Below are 15034 nucleotides of genomic sequence, written 5' to 3'. Positions count from 1 at the left end.
GGAACCACCACCGATCGTCTTTTCTTTTTTTTTCTCCCTTATATTAAATCTACTGAAATCTTAAGTAATCTGAACAAATAAAATAGATAAAAGCAGAAATCTGGCGGGGACGCAACATGGCGATCCCAGGGCCCAAGTTTGAGAACCACTGTGTGTCAGTCCGATCCCCTCATTTTACAGAAGTGGAAACAGAGGCCCAGTAAGGTTAGGTGACTTCTCCAAATTCACAGTGGACCAGCATCAGAGTTGAGACTGGTCTGCTAGCTTCTTACTCAGTGCCTACATTACTCTCCACCAAGTCTTAATGTTTAGGAATTTCAAATAATTTATTACTTTGCACTTGTAGGAGAACTAAAGCAGCACAAAGATGGGGGGCGGGCGGCGAGTGTGTGTTTGAAATTCCTGATCACCTGAATTTGGGTTCTTAGGCCAAAGAGATGAGAAATAAAGAAAAATGGAGAAATAGGGAAAGGAAGAGCCAAACTGAAATAAAGGGTAAAGGCAGCCACTCATCATTCTTTCCTATATTCATTCGCCCAGTGAAGTTATTACAGACATGGTGCCAAGTACTGAGAAAGATGCCAAGACAAATTAGGACACTGTTTCTGGGCACAAGGTTCCAATTTGGCACAGTACATGCATGTGCATACAGTCCTAGGCAGGATGTGACAGATGCCACACAAGCGACACAAGAGAGGCAGAGAGGAAAGAGCAATCAGGGCAGGGTGCCAGAGAAGGTGTCATCTGAGCCAAGCCTCCAAGAATATGGTGAGTGATGGAGGCACCGAGCATGGATCCCAGTGGCCGCAGCTGGACGAGCAAGGGAGAAAGAATGCAGGCCTCTCTCTCCCATCCACACTGGCCAAAACGAAGGATTTGGGAATCTCACACGATTGTGGGAAGTACGTCTGGAAAAGTCACTTTGGGCAGAACTTTGAAGCTGACCTACTCTGTGGTGTGGTGAAGAGAAAGGGGTTGGGAGTAGGGAGAAGAGAGGTCACCAGGAGACAAAGTAAAGACCGAGGCTTCCGACTGGGGGCAAAGGACTGGGCGAAGGTGAGGGAAGGGAAATGTTTATTTACTCGAGGGATGAATGGAAAACACATCCTTATAGAAATAAGGTGTTTAAAATCAGGTCAGCTACCTAAGGGTTCTTGGTAAAAGGAAGCTATACATGTCAACATTTGTTGACAAGCTCTACTCAGTAAAAACTATAGAGGCAGCAGAGGCAGCTTTTGGGGCTACAACTAGTTTGCTTTCTAGGGTCACTTTCTTTACAACTTCACTCCCCTTTCTCCAAACTTGGCTGCCTACAAAAGTGCTAACATAAACTTGGAAAGCCTTTCCCTGCTAGTCAGAGAAGAGAGCTCAAAAACACTAAGGAATGGAAGAGGTTAATTCTGAAACAAGACCAAAGTAACACCGAGGAAAAGAAAGAAATGTCTTCCCCTACCTTCCTGGCCTTCAATATTCCATAAAACACATTTCTCTCCTGATAAGACCCTGTGCTGACCAGGCAACCTTTACTGCAGGTTCACTAACTGAACTAAGCTGTCTTTTTCAAGGATATCAGTGCAACCAGAAGAGCCATAAAATTGTGAAATTTCGAGAAAAGGGGGCTAAGTCAAATATAGGCTTGGCTTAGCCTGATCTGTCCAGGTGTGGACACAGCTGAACTGCTGACAAGGCGATAATGCAGTGTGGTCTGAGCACCCACGTCCTGCCCGTCCCCACTCACGCCCTGCTCCTTCCAGAGGTACTGTTGTTGACACATGCAGGGCCCGTGCCATCAGAAGTCTGGAAAAGAGAGAGGAATTTATCCAAATTCTAGTCATTCATACCAAATAAAATATAAACGAAGGCCTAACACTCATTTGCTAATGCCACTATGTTTTACAATTTCTGGCATAAGCTGTTTTTTGTTTTTTAAAGAAAGTAGAAATGTGTCAACTTTTTTTTTTTTTTAATGTTTACTTATTTTTGAGAAAGAGAGAGACAGAGCATGAGCAGGGCAGGGGCAGAGAGAGAGGGAGACACAGAATCCGAAGCAGGCTCCAGGTTCTGAGCTGTCAGCACACAGCCTGACGCAGGGCTCGAACTCACGAACTACGAGATCATGACCTGAGCCGAAGTCAGACACTTAACTGAGCCACCCAGGCGCCCCTGGCATTAGCTGTTTAAGAGGTACCAAATCTGAAGTCGTACAGGAAACCAAGGATCAGCGAGGTATAGGGTGTGCTCTCACTTGCCTAATCAACAGCGAAAACTGACAACTATCCAGGGTTCTCAACTTCTGGCTCTTAATCTCCCAGTTACCATGGTGATTTTCTTATTAGTCTTTAAAATTTTAGTGAAAGTTAATGTAATTCTTATTCCTTTGGTGCAACCATTAAAGATATTGCAGCAAAATGTACCTCTAAAGATACGGCTGACAGGAGAATTGCAGTGGCGATCCTAATACACATTCCCCCCCTGGAAAGTCCCAGTCAACTTCCTTTATCGAAGGTTTACCTCTTTAGATCTTACTCTTGTGTGATTAGCTAATCCACACACAATGAAAAGAAAATATGCAATTCTCAACGTGTCTTTTGACCAGCTGTTCATGTGTCTGTCTGTCTCCCTATGAGCATTTCCTCCAAAGACCTATCTCACTGGTAAAGACCATTTTTCAACTGTACTATGCCAATAAAACCCAACTTAACAACTTCTCTCACTGCCCTCAAGAGCTAACAAACTTGCATAGACTTCAGTTGCTGAGCAGACTAAAAATGAGGGGTGGGTTCCATGTAGTACCTACAATCAAGGAAACAAAAGATTTCAAGTTCTTCCCTCACCTCCATCAGTTACGCTTTTTCCTTTCCTAATATTTCTGATAGAGCTGTTGGCAGAGAAGTCAAAATGGATCCGATGTGCCTGAAGAATTAGGAAGACCTGGGACACTTGGTCCTATGTATTTATTAGTTTGTTAAAAACCAGGAGAGATCATATAAATCACTTCATATAGTGATCATCAACCTCTTAAGGGAGTCTTGTTTTTCTAACTTGAAAAATACCTATGGCAATCTTATCTGAAACTTCAGAATAGCTGCTATTAGGAAGAACATCATTTTTCCTCCAAAAGAAAGAATATCTTTCCAGGGTACAATTAGAAGCTCAGACAATTTCTTAACCTTGAATTTATTTGTCTTTCATTCCTTTTGAATTTGGCTCAAATAAGGCTCTCTCCCACTGTTGATGTAATACTCACTTTTCCACTCAAGCAGCCTGGAATTCTTCCCTGGGCTCTGGAAGGGCTCCCTGGAGCAAAGCTCTCCCGGCTCCCCCAAGGCAGAGTGCGGCTGGGAAGAAGCCACTTGCCGCTCTCCTACCCTAGAATGCGGATCTGCAGAAGAGGCCTGTGTCAACAGCTCTATCGGGACAATCACATGACATGGCCTTTGTCTCCTTCCTGCCGGTGTGTCAGTGGTCATGGCCAAAGACTGCGACAGGGGATGGCCAGGGGATGGAAAATGCTTCATCCATATTCTAGCTATCAAGGGAAGACAAGCAGCTTCTCCCGCGCCTTCCATCACAGCCCAGAAAGGACCTGCTTCTCCCACCTGAAGGGCTCAGGACATGCCAGGAACTAGAGGTGCAGGAAACTAGATCTGCGGCTGAGAACCCACTGTCCTTATTCCAGAGAAATGAAAGACAAGTTGCTTTGATCACCTTGAAGACCAACCACCTCCTTCTACTGAAAGCTAACCCCAACTTGACTGCCTCCCCTCCCCAGGAGCCCCACTCCCTCTACTCTGGCTTGAGCATCAGGCTACTCAGTTTGATCTGACACATTTTTAATTACATTAATTAGGGCTTTTCTGAATAGGCCTGATTAGCATCCTACCAAGGGTGTGTGCCTGTGCGTGTGTGTGTTTCTTCTCTAAGGGAGATCTGCTACCATCAGGACTAATACTTTCCCTTCCTCTAACAATGGTAAGTTTTTGTTTTTGTTTGGCATTCTTGTGTCACTCAAGGTGAAAAATGTGAGACAACTGATGGAACCGGGTGTGAGAGTGTATTTTATAATAAAATCACCCGTGAGAGTCTGAAGTGGGCTCTGCTTCTGTCTTGTGAGCTCAGCTGGGCGAGAAGAGACGCTTATTTGGAACATTTGTCTGCAACACAAACATTGGTTTTGTTTGGCCTTTGCCAAGGAAACACTACATTCATTTTGAGTTTTAAAAATCCAAAGTCTTGGGGTGCCTGGGTAGCTCAGTTGGCTAAGTGTCCGAATTCAGCTCAGGTCATGATCTTGTGGTTGGAGAGTTCAAAGGCCACATCGGGCTCATGCTGACAATGCAGAGCCAGCTTGAGATTCTCTCTCTCTCTTTCTCTCTACCCCTCTCCCACTTGAGCATGTGCTCTCTCAAAATAAATAAACTTTAAAAAATAAAAATTAAAAAAAATCCAAATTCTTCTAAAAATCCAAATTCTTCTAAATCTTTCCCTGTTCCCCCTTCAGACTGAAGCACAAGGAAATAGATTCTTACCACTCTGTATTGTACCCACTACATTTTAGAGACAACCAAGGATGGCCACACAAAAGCCAACGGAGACTTAGCCTTTGTCCCTCCATTGTTCCTGTGACTAAAAGTGCTTTGAATGTCAACAAGCCTTTTACCAAGAATATTTACTTTCAACCGCTAAAAAAAAGAGAAGAACATTATTTTCTCAGAACATTGGACAAAGATTAGCATGGCACGTATATTTAGCCTTGTTGATCATCTATTCTGTAATTATTGCTTTAAAATACTCTGTTTTGAATAAGCCACAATAAATGAGGGCATAGTTCTGGACACCAGGAAGAAAACCTACCATGCTAAATAAAGTTTGTTTGCTTTTTTAAACAGTCTAACATGAAACTAATTTCTTTTAACCACATATTGTAGGGAAAGCAGTAAAAGCGTGGACTTACGACCCTTAATGCAAGTTTTGAAGCCTACGGACACCCTATCTCCCTGCTGAAGCTTGTGCAATAGCCACTTCTCTGGGGGCTGATGCCGTTATTCTTGCTCACCTGAGTGATGTCATAATTATGATGGTGTTTTAATGGGATAGTTCCTGACTCGGCTGAAATCTTGATAAGGCAGCCGAGAATCACATTTTTTTTTTATTTTTTAACGTTTTTATTTATTATTGAGAGACAGAGAGACAGAGCATGAGCAGGGGAGGGGCAGAGAGAGGGAGACACAGAATCCGAAGCAGGGTCCAGGCTCTAGGCTCCAAGCTGTCAGCGCAGAGCCCGACAGGGGGCTCGAAGTCACAGACCGCGAGATCATGACCTGAGCCTAAGTCAGATGCTCAATCGACTGAGCCACCCAGGCACCCCCAAAAAATCACATTTTCTAACCACAGAGACTGGCCAGGAAGATAAAAGTAAAAAACTTTTTAATCACTTAAAAATATATTCTAAGGCCACTTTTTCCATTTATAATATATCTATCCAATTATCTTATCTTCAAGGGTTAACTTGGATTTAACATTTCTGGCCATGTGGCTTTCTAGTTGCTTTAAAGGGAAAGTGGGGTCTCTGATGTGTGTGTATATATTCACCTTTTTTTTTTTTTTCCATTTTCAGGGCAAAAAAGCCCTTAGTAAAATTGATAGTTACTGCCTTTTTGTTATCGCCTGGTTCTCACTAGAAATCAGTGTTCTTTCCTCCTTTCTGCGATCTTACTAGGCAACTAGTATGTGCTTCAAGAAGGAACCTGACTTAACTTTGTCTTTGGGGACTTCCAAGCTTATACCTGGGCTCACCAATCATGAAAGAATAGGAATGATTCATTCACCTGCATGGGAAGGAGCAGGAATCCAAAACTTTTAGCACTAGGTCTTTGATCCACTTTGGATCAGACAATAAAGAATCTCTCGGAAGCATTAATAAAAAATTGAAGAAATTGAAGGATAGAAACAGGTTATATCATTTGATGTCAGATACTGAACAGTACAGGCATACCTCAGAGACATTGCAGGCTCACTACCACACCATTGCAATAAAGCAAATATTGCAATAAAGCAAGTCAAATAAATTTTTTGGTTTTCCAGTGCATATAAAAGTTAGTCTACACTACACTGTAGTCTTTTAAGTGTGCAACAGCACTTTATTTAAAGACACAATGTGCAAGGGTATTTGGGTGGCTCTGTCGGTTAAGCGTCCAACTCTTCAGCTCAGGTCATGGTTTCATGGTTCGTGTTATTGAGCCCCATGACAGCGTGCAGCCTGCCTGGAATTCTCTCTCTCTCTCTCTCTCTCTCTCTCTCTCTGCTCATCCGCTGCTCACTTTCTCTCTCAAAATAAATAAATAAACTTTAAAAAATAAAATAAAAATACAATGTGCACACTTTAAATAAAAAAAAAAAACTTTATTGTTAAAAAATGCCAACCACCATCTGAGCTTTCAGGGAATCATAATCACTGATCATACCGATCACCATAACAAACATGATAACCATGAAAAAGTTTGAAATATTGTGAGAATTACCAAAATGTGATACAGAGATGTGAAGTGAGCAAGTGTTGTTGGGAAAATAGTACCAGAAAAAAAAAAAATTCAACATCTATGAAGTTCAACAGAGTGAAGTACAATGAAACAAAGGGTGTCTGTACTGTTCCATCTACACCCAAATGTTTGCCCTGGAGAGGATCTATTTTATGCTTTGCAGTGATGGTTTTGGCTTTGGCTTCTCTTGGCAAAAAATACTAAGTGATTTATTAAACAAACACACAATAACAACAACAACAAAAACAACAAAATAAGCGAACCCACATGCAATAACTTAGTGCCAAATTTTACCTAGTATTGAATTTAATTACTTAATTACAACTTTAAAATCTTCTATACAGTTGAAGGAAGAGAAATGAAGTTAGAGGCTTGTCAGCCGAACTTTATAGAACGTTAGCAACAGAATTTGGTGGAGAGTACAGAATAGAAAAAAAAAGGGTAACAACAAAAAAGGCAAGAACAGGGGCACCTGGGCGGCTCAGTCTGTTAAGCCTCCAACTCTTTATCTCAGCTCAGGTCTTGATCTATCTTGAGGTTGTGAGTTCAGACCCCATGTTGGGCTCCACCCCGGGCATGGAGCCTACTTTAAAAAAAAAGGAGGGGCACCTGGGTGGCTCAGTTGGTTAAATGGCCAACTCTTGACTTAGGCTCAGGTAATGATCTTGTGTTTGTGAGTGTGAGCCCCACATCAGGCTCTGGGCTGGTGGTGCAGAGCCTGCTTGGGATTTTCTCTCTCTTCCCCCCCCCCCCCCCCCCGCCCTTCCCCACTCTTGTGCTTGCTCTCTCTCTCTCTCAAAATAAATAACCTTTAAAAATTAAAAATAAAAATTTTATTAAAATTTTTTTTGAATGTATATTTATTTTTGAGAGAGAGGCAGAGTGTGAACACGGGAGGGGCAGAGAGAGAGGGAGACACAGAATCCGAAGCAGGCTCCAGGCTCTGAGCTGTCAGCACAGAGCCTGACATGGGGCTCAAACCCACAGACTGTGAGATCATGACCTGAGCTGAAGTCAGATGTATAACCGACTGAGCCACTCAGGAGTCCCCAAAACAGTAAAAATTTAATAAAGGAGAGGGGCGCCTGGGTGGCTCAGTTGGTTAAGTATTGGTCATAATCTCACAATCGTGAGATCAAGCCCTGCATCGGGGTCCATGCCGATAGGAAGAAGCCTGCTTTGGATTCTTTCTCTCCTTCTCTCTACCACTCCCCCACTGGTGCTAGCATGCTCTCTCTCAAAAAAAAAAAAAAAAAAAAATTTTTTTTTTTTTTAAAGTAAAGAACAAAAAAACAGGGGAAAGTAGTGGGAGAAAAAAGACTTTAAAACTTTTCTTTTCCAAAGAAATTGAGAACTGTAAAACCAGTAGTAACTTAAAAAACATAGATATTGAGGCGCCTGGGTGGCGCAGTCAGTTAAGCGTCCAACTTCCGCCAGGTCACGATCTCGCGGTCCGGGAGTTTGAGCCCCGCGTCAGGCTCTGGGCTGATGGCTCAGAGCCTGGAGCCTGTTTCCGATTCTATGTCTCCCTCTCTCTCTGCCCCTCCCCCGTTCATGCTCTGTCTCTCTCTGTCCCAAAAATAAATAAACGTTGAAAAAAAATTTTTTTAAAAACATAGATATTGACATACATAGGCCAACAAATGTATGTGAGTGCATGCATGCATGCATGCGTGTGTATGTGTGTGTGAGTGTGTATGTGGAGAGAGAGGGAGAAAGAGAGAGACAATAGGGGTGGGGAGCTGGGCACAAAACCAACATAGAAATGTACTGAAAGTAAGAAAAAGCCTTTCTTTAGATTTTAAAATACTTCAGTGTAGAATAAGAGAGTCTCAACCCCTTTTATTAAATTAAATACAATGATAGTCACTAATCTCAATGCCACTTACAGTTAATTTGATTAAGAATATTAAAATCTGAATGTAATTTCTCCAAACATATTTTTGTAATCACTAAGTCAATGTCTTAAGAGAGCTAGGTAGCAGGCACTGAGCTAACCAGAAGGTATACAGTATTCAGCAAAACTGACATGGTCTTTACCCTCAAAAGAGCTTAGCATTAAGTGTCAGAATCTGACATTAAACAAGTAAATGTAAAAATATAATTACTGAGATGGGGGGAAGAGAGGGGGGACTTTTAAGCTGAAGCTTAAAGCTATCAGTCTTGTGGAATGGGAGGGAGGGAAAGGACAGAGGTGGAGGCAAGACTGGATGGAAAGAGAGACACTCTAGCACTCCAAACTTAGGCCACCTTCAGGGAGTTCTGGGAACTGAAGGGCCACAGGTGTGGCTGGGTGACTGCCCTGAGTTTGGGTTGCAGGACTTCATAGCCCACATAAGAAAAGTATTTTTAGGGGTGCCTGGAAAGCTCAGTCAGTTAAGTGTCTGACTTTGGCTCAGGTCATGATCTCATGGTTTGTGAGTTCGAGCCCCACATCAGGATCTGTGCTGACAGCTCAGAGCCTGGCACCTGCTTCAGATTCTGTGTCTTCCTCTCTCTCTGCTCCTCTTCTACTCATGCTCTGTTCTCTCTGTCTCTCAAAAATAAATAAATGTTAAAAAAAATTATTAAAAAAAAAGAAAAGCATTTTTATTCTGAAGCCTGAATTTTCTTCTGAGGACAATTCTAGTATGAATAAAAGTTTTCTTAAATTAGTAACTTCTGTAGCACATTCAATTTTTGAAGTTACAGCGAGGAAATATACTACCATTAGAACAGTTAAATAAATTATGATGGGATATTACCCAACCATATAGAAATGGTTTACAAGAATATTTAATGATACAAAAAAATGTTCAAGAAAAATCAGTATATCCATAAACATATAATAGCAATTTTGTAAAAGAGAACTGCATCAGTAGCTATATTTATAGAAATATTAGAGGAAATACACCAAAATGTTCAAAATCATTAAACTAGGGGAGGAATTATAGGGGGTTTCATTTTGTATTTAACTTTTTTTTCAATTATCCAGTAAAGTGAACTTTTTGGGGGGAAGGATATATAGTTCTGTGGATTTTAGCACAAGTATAGATTCCTGTAACCCCCCTCCCCCCCAATGACAATCATACAGCATGGTTCCATTGTGCCAAAGAACTTCCCTCATGCTATTCCTTTATAGCCACATCTAATAGCTTATTGTAATGTTTATACTTTTCTATAACTTCTAAAGTCATTGCCATTAGCATGTATTGTTTAAATTTTTAGGAAACAACTATAATTTGAAATAATAGACATAAAAGAACAATATATAATAAATAGTAATTTCCTAATGCAATGACTTTTTTCTTAGTCATTATTTGAGATAAACATGCTTCAGATATTTTTAGATTTTAGAATCTTCTTCAACTAACTCATTCGGTTCCTCCCAGAAATACTAAGCTTTGAGCAATGTGAAAAAAATACGACCAGTGGGGGTAAGGCTTGGGGGAGACTTTATGTTGTCTAGAAGAAGATTCTCTCAAATACACAATGAAAATGAAAAGTAACAGAAAGACATACAGTAACATTAACAATAATGCCAGCGAGAAAGACCTGATGGGGAGAAGAGACAGAATTCCACATAAGAAATCTTCCTGCTCTTTTTCCTGTTTAATTTAGTACCTATTCATATGATACCAGTACATACACAAGCAATCCTAGGCCTTGCATAGCATTACAAAAACTAACAAGCACAATTACATAGCTATCAAGATAAATTCTGGTTCAATTATCCAGCACTGAAAGTAGATTCAAGACATGTTCCACTTTCAATCTATTAAGCAGAAAAATATATTTCTGCGATGCCAAGTCTAGAAAGATAGTTATCTTCTGGACAGGATTTCAAGAATATGTATTACAGCATTTTGCCCTCCTCCCTTCTCAACCCAAATCTAAGTAGGGAGCAACTGCTTGGGTGAGACAGGCCTTGATGGTGGGAGGGAGGTTTGGGGCTCTGCCTGTCTGAAGGTAAGACGTGGATGAAGAGACCTGGGGAAACACGGATGGAATCCCCATCAGGCCCCAAATGCACACAACTTAAAGTCCTGAGGCTTCATACAGGATCTTTTGATAAGCCCCGTCCAGTCCTGCCAAGGACACAGCCCGAAGGTCTACCTTGACTCCTCCTTCCAACTAGATAGCTAAACAGATGAGTGGAATTATTTTGCCCTAAGGTGAGGCAAGTGGTGAGCCCTGCTGTAGAAGAAACAGGGAGAGGTAAAATACCGTTTTTGCAAAGAAGCAAGATGAGGCAGACAGTTGGTTGCATAACTTGCCAGAGATCAAAAACTTGTGAAGTAGATTTAGAAGATTTGAATCCAAGCATTTCAACTTCAGAATCCATGTTACTATTACCTCTTTTAGAATGCTGTGCTCTTTTTCGTGGGAAAAACACCAAGCGAAATGAATGCCTGTCGACAGGGAATGGTTGAATACACTGTAGTACAGCTGTGCCAGGGAATATCAGGCATAAATTAAACAGAAGCAGGATCTGTAATAGTGGCTTTAGAAGGAGTTACCTCACAATTTATTGAGAAAAGCAAGATATATAATATTACCCAATTTTTCAAGAACAATGACAGAAAATGTTCGATATATCTTTACGCTTCTCTGTAATCATATGATCGTGAAAGAAGGTAATGAGGGACACACACCATATTGCTAAGACTGAAAATGGAGTTTTTATTCTTAATTTGTAAAATGAAAGTTAATAGAATTCTTTTAACTATTAAACATGAGGAATAGACAACCTTCTGATCTAGTATAATCAAGTATGTTTTCAAACAACACCTAAGCCCATGATATACAGGTTTGAACTGGAAAGTCTGCTTTACACAGAGCAGCTGCAGGCTGTTGCTGAAAGGAGTCTTAATTACTGAGAAAGTAGAACATAAACTAGACGTCTATCTCTTTTTTTTTAATTTTTAAAAATGTTTATTTATTTTTGAGAAAGAGGGAGAGAGAGACACACACAGAGCGTGAGCAGGGGAGGGGCAGAGAGACGGAGACACAGAATCGGAAGCAGGTTCCAGGCTCTGAGCTGTCAGCACAGATCCTGATGTGGGGTTCGAACTCACAAACCGCGAGATCATGACCTGAGCCAAAGTCGGACGCTTAACTGACTGAGCCACCCAGGCACCCCTAGAGGTATGTCTCTTAAGCAGACTATCTACAAGCCCCTTCAATCCTTTTATTAGAGGCTAAATACACCCTGGTTTGAGTGTGGATGGAGGTGGTGTGCTTGTATTTGTGTGTGCAAGCACACATGCTCATGTGTATTTATTCTAACAACACTGCATCCTCCATTGCTCTGGTCTAGCTAGAAGTGTCCTGGAAAACAGAGGATGAATAAGTCAATTCAGCAGGTCACTCTCAGCCACCTTAGGAAACTAGCTGAGTGCTCTGATTTCTTCATTAATGTCAAGAAACGGAGAACAATAGGTCCCAGCCATTAAGCCCTTCACAGTTCAAGATAAGAAAGAGTTAAACAGATGATAATCCAGGCATTTAGCTGGGCTTCAAACATCTGGCTGCTTAATCATTTCTTCCTCACTGTGCACTGTACAAACACACAGGGAATGTTTGAAAAGCATTGGTCTTAGGGATGGAGGGTTTCTAGAAAGGTGTGGGGAGGGCAGGGGAAAGGTGGAGACAGAAGTCAAGGAGTAGACAAGCCAGGGAGATTTCACAGCGAAACCTTTACTAAGTAAGACATGAGACGGTTTCCCAACTGCCATTTGGGAAATAGGCTAAACACAATGTCACTAAGCCGCTACAGACTAGCTAAAAGATTAAGACAGTGATGCCAGTAAGAAATACTTATTTCTAATAGTGTATGACAATAGATCTGTGAGTAACTCATTTAGTACTATTGTTTTGCAAACTAGCTTATTTTAACTTGTTAAGTAACGTTTTAATCATGATTCACTGAACACATCAGGGCTAAAAATTATATACCTGAATGTAATGATAAGGAGAGACAGAAAGAAGCAAGTTCCAGGTGGCCTATGTTTCAATCTTTACAAAATAAAAACAATAAATACAAAGAAACAAGTAGTTCTAGCTGTTTCCTGACATGAGTGGAGTTAGGAATGTAGGCTTGTCTGATAAATTGGCACCATGTTTCAGAAACATTTGTGAGTAGCCAAAATAGTGGCTAAAAGAAAAATTCATCTTCCTGTAATCAATGTGCTTGATAATACGGAAACTTACGACACTATAACAAGACTGATTCACTTCTCTCTTAGGTGAGAGAAAAACTTAAGGCAGACTTCTAGGAACACACAGAATAATATGATTGTAAGTTCTTGGGATATAATAAAATCTGTATCCTCAAAAGAGACATAACTGTCTAAGAAACGTTTTTATTCTTTGAGGAAACTTCTTAGTCTCTCCCCATCCCTTTAATACAAACTGATAAGGTAGAGATGACCCCAAGAAACCAAAGGGAATGCCTCTACCATAGCTACTTCTTCACTTTCTAAGTGTATAGTTTCCTTGTAAAGAGTGTGAGCGAGAAATTCTTCATTTATTTTGTAAATATTTTGTAAACACACATATCATCTCATTTGGTCTTTTCTAGCAATGGATCATTAGGATTGATAAGTTCTATGCAAATCTGAATCAGATTCCTGAAGACACACGTAGAAGATAAAATATGTGTGCTCAAAATGACAACTGGAGGACAGGATTCTGGGAAGATGATGGAGTAGGAAGCACCTACTCCTAGGAAGTAGGAATTTGTCTTCCCACCTAAACAACAATAGGATTGGAAAAATTTTGTCCAATGTAATTCTTTTAAAATTCAAGTAGACCAACATGCATTATTGGAGTTCCAGGAGGAGAAGAGAGAGAAAAAGAAGAGAGAATCTATGAAGAAGTAATGGCTAAAACTTTACCAAACTTGACAAAAGATGTGACCATAAACAACCAAGGAGCCCAACAAATGCCAGGTAAGACGAACTCAAAGAGATGCACACTGAAACACATTATTATCAAACTTTCAAAAGACAAAGAGAAAACGGGCAACTTAGACTTCATGAAAATGAAACTCTGTATCACAGGGCACTATTAACAGAGTGAAAGGCTACCTATGGAATGGGGAAATATTGGCAAACTATGTCTGATAAGAGATTAATATCCAGAACATATATAAAGAACTCCTAAAATTCAACAACAAAAACCCACAGCCTGATTCAACAATGGGCAAAAGAATTGACATTTCTCCAAAGAAGATACATGAATGGCCAATAAGCACAGGAGAAGATTCTCAACGTTACTAATAATTAGAGAAATGTAAATCAAAACCATGAGGAAATAACAACTCACACTCAGTAGGGTGGCTACTATAAACAAACAAACAAACAAACAAACAAACACAAAACAAGCAAAAAACAGAAAATAAAAAGTGTTGGAGCGTTTGTAGATAAATTGGGATCCTTGTGTACTGTTAGCGGGACTGTAAATTGGTACAGACACTGCACAACAGGATGGCCATTCCTTAGAAAATTAAAAACGAAATTATCGTATGACCCAGAAAGTCCACTTCTGGGAATATACCTAAGAGAAGTGAAAGTGGAGTATCAAAAAGATATTTGTACACCCATGTTCATACTACCATTATTCACAATAGCTAGTGCTCAGAAATAATCCAAGTGTACATTGACCGATGAATGGATAAGCAAAATGTATACACATAACCTTATACATATATACATATAATGGAATTTTAAAAGCCTTAAATAGGAAGGAAATATGGACATATGCTATAACGTGGGTGAATCTTGAGGACATTGTGCTAAGTTTCAGTTTTACAAGATGAAAAGAGTTCTGGAGATGGACGATGGGGAAGTTTGTACAATAATATGAATGTGCTTAATGCCACTTAACTCTACACTGAAAATGGTTAAGACGGTAGATTTCATATTATGTATATGTTACCCAATAAAATAATAGTCACAGAATAAATTCAAACCGGAAGAAAAAAACCAAAAAACCTCTGGGAATCATTCTAGCCAAGTAACTGGTAAGGCTTGGCTAAGAGTTAAGAAAGAAATTCTCTAGAAGTTTCTGGTCAAAAATCAAGCCTTGGTACTCCATTGGTTGGTACCAAAAGTGTGGATGAAAACTAGGACAAGGGCTTTCCCAGCTGTTTGCCTATTCTGTGTGTTGTATTTGAGTTTTCCTTTTTGTGACCTTCAGCTAAACCTCTGGAAGATGATAAAATATATTACGGAAACACCAAAAATCAAGGTTTGTGTGTTTCTTTTTTCCTCTTGATTCAGAAGCAGATTGTTGTTGGGCACAGAATCTGTCAGGGATCATTGGGGAATGCCTATGAAAGAAAAACAGAAAAGTCTAGGCTGGATTCTTTCTTTAAGCAGATACTATGTATATCCCAAATCAAGCTTCCTCTGCCTATGGGACCAGCATGGGCTTCATCTGGTAAAAGAGTGTTTGGAAATATTTTAATTGGTCTGTATTAGCTTTGGTTCACTCTAGTCAATGAATAAAGC

This window comes from Felis catus, chromosome B2, assembly GCF_018350175.1.
Source record: "Felis catus isolate Fca126 chromosome B2, F.catus_Fca126_mat1.0, whole genome shotgun sequence".
Taxonomy (NCBI): domain Eukaryota; kingdom Metazoa; phylum Chordata; class Mammalia; order Carnivora; family Felidae; genus Felis; species Felis catus.
This window is presented reverse-complemented; position numbering follows the sequence as displayed.